The sequence below is a fragment of the Physella acuta genome, unplaced genomic scaffold (genome assembly GCF_028476545.2).
Source record: "Physella acuta isolate Inbredline_101_S28 unplaced genomic scaffold, ASM2847654v3 ptg002691l, whole genome shotgun sequence".
Classification (NCBI taxonomy): Eukaryota; Metazoa; Mollusca; class Gastropoda; family Physidae; genus Physella; species Physella acuta.
The window spans coordinates 30,001-32,500 of record NW_026734127.1 but is presented as its reverse complement, the minus strand read 5'-3'; the positions used below and the strand labels follow the sequence as shown (position 1 = coordinate 32,500).

At 50.5% G+C, this 2,500-nt stretch overlaps 1 non-coding gene across 1 annotated transcript in view; it reads right to left on the bottom strand.

Moving 5' to 3' along the window:
- Positions 1-225, bottom strand: part of LOC131933945 (small subunit ribosomal RNA) — a 1,845-nt gene extending 1,620 nt beyond the window's left edge. Inside the window, exon 1 of the ribosomal RNA XR_009385340.1 lies at positions 1-225. This exon is cut by the window's left edge and continues 1,620 nt beyond it. This is a non-coding gene — a ribosomal RNA (small subunit ribosomal RNA).
- Positions 226-2,500: the final 2,275 nt, after the last annotated feature.

The following is a 2,500-nucleotide window of genomic DNA, read 5'->3' as shown; positions in this document are numbered from 1 at the left end:
TGGTTTTGAACTAATAAAAGCGCTCTTCCCGATAAAGGTCGGAGCTTCGATTGCATGTATTAGCTCTAGAATTGCCACAGTTATCCAAGTAGGATCGTGTCATCTAAGGAACCTCGACTGATTTAATGAGCCATTCGCGGTTTCACCATGGGACAGTGTGAACTTAGACATGCATGGCTTAATCTTTGAGACAAGCATATGACTACTGGCAGGATCAACCAGATAGCTATCGTTTGCGAGACGTTTTTCCACAACACATCGCGGGACGGGAGACAACGCTCTAGCGAGAGAACGGATCCCGGCATTCCCGGATTTTTTCACATCGGACCGCTCACATTTCCCCCTTCACCGTAAACACGGCGTCGCCGGGAAATCTCTCGATTTGCATCGAGCCGACTGCGTTTTGCAGACCCGTCGCCCGTTCCGAGGGCTGGGCCAGTGCGAGACTTTTATCGAGCCACCAATACTGCTTGGTTGCGTTAGCACTGCGCGTCGCCGCTGGCTTCACGCTACGGACACGTACTTTTACCTTCACTGGCGCGACCTGCGCGCCGAGCCCGCATTTTACCGGGAAGCTAGTCGGGAGACTGAGCCACGCACGGTCAGATCGGGCACATGTCGCTGGCTGCGAGGGAGCGCGGATCCTAGCGTCACATAGAGGCTTCACCGACACTCACCTCCACAATAGTAGATACAGACCGTTTTAACCGCCGTATTTCTGCCCATACCTCTAGTGTTAAACCGAAAAATCGGGTACATAGTCTCGGGGAGGACCGGGGTGCCGCCCCATGAGGGGAGCCCGCACGGAGGGCGCCGGGGGTGCCGCGACCCGGGGGGCGGCGCGGGGGTGTCGGGGCGCATCTACGGGGCTCACTCGCGCGGGCGCCACACTTCCGGGGGGCGCCCCAGGTGGGGTGCCAACTTTGGCGCCCCCGACTAAGGGGCCGCCCCCACTGCGGTTACACGCTTTACGACCACCCACCCGCGTTCCCCACCCCAGGGGGCATGCGAATCACCCGCCAGGGGCGTTCTGGGGACCGAGGGCGCCGCTCCGGCACAAGGGGGAGCCAAAACGCCCCGAGTTCCCCCGCGGCCACCTCGACACCTGGGCGGGCGGCGAGGGGTGTCCTGCGATCGGGGTGGGGAGCTCTACCAGAATCACCCGCCAAACTTCACCGGGGGCGTCTCCCGGCGCCCCTGCGCTCGGGTGACGAACAGCGCCCCGGGCTATCCCGGGCGCCCTATGGCGTCCACCTTCGATCGGAAGGGTGATCTCGACTCGGGCTGCCACCTTCGATCGGAAGGGTGATCTCGACTCGGGCTGAGGCGGGCCACAACAATCGCGGTCACATCGGAGCCGTCCAGGCTAACGAGGGCCCCGGCTCACGGGTAACCCATGGGGCTGGACCGGGAGTCCGCCGTTAAAGAAGAAAGAAATGTAGTGCAAACCAGAACCAGTTTTTTTTATTTATTTTATAACTCGACTAATAATCGTCACAAAATTATAAACTTGGTACCTACGGATAGCCCTGGGCCCAACCTAATACAGGATGTCCATAACTATGCGCTAATTAAATAATTAATGGGTATTAAGGTCGGTCCTTAGTAAATTGCTATATAAGTCTAAGACCAGAACCAGTATTTTAAATTTATTTTATAACTCGGCTCCTAATTGTCACAAAATTTAAAAATTGGTACCTATGGATAGCCCTCGGCCCTACCTAATACACCGTGGTCCATAACAATGTGGTAATTAAATATTTACTGGGCGTTAGGGTCGGTCTTAGTAAATTGCTATATAAAGTCTATATAAAATTTTACGAATTTAAAAAAAAATTTCCTACCGTCAAAAATAGCGAACGCCTTAGACCACCACACCTGTTCTGACGTTAAAATCCTACTTGCACACACGTGTGGGAATAGATTAGATATCATCTAGAGATAGAATTCCTAATTATTTAATTAAAATAGAGACTCTAGATTAATAGTTGTGTCATAGTTACATTAAGTCGAATTAGCGAAGCGGAGGCGGGAACTAGATTTCTAGATCTAACACTTCGATTGCGATGAAAAAAAATAGCTTTATTTTAAGGCCGACAAGGCAAATACGGTTTTAATTAATATTAAAGAAATAAGTCCGAACACCTACCTTAAGCGAATCATCTACACAACACATGACTAGAAATAATACACGTCCACACGAAGAGCGATTGAAACGGTGACTGCAACGGTGAAAACTTGTACGACGGAAACATGGCGCCTAGGTTATGCCTACTTCCGGTCTGATGAAAATTTTTAATTCATTTTAAATTTTGCGCTCTATTTCGTCCGCGCTTGTCCACTTAAACTCTACAGAAAAGATAGTCTATATAAAAATAATTCCTAGAAGACAATTTTATGAGAGATCACCCACATTTATTTACCCTGCCTGTCTACCTTAGGGTTAGAGTTTGAATTTTTCTAGATTCAAGCCAAATATGCCGTGTCGATTAAACGACGA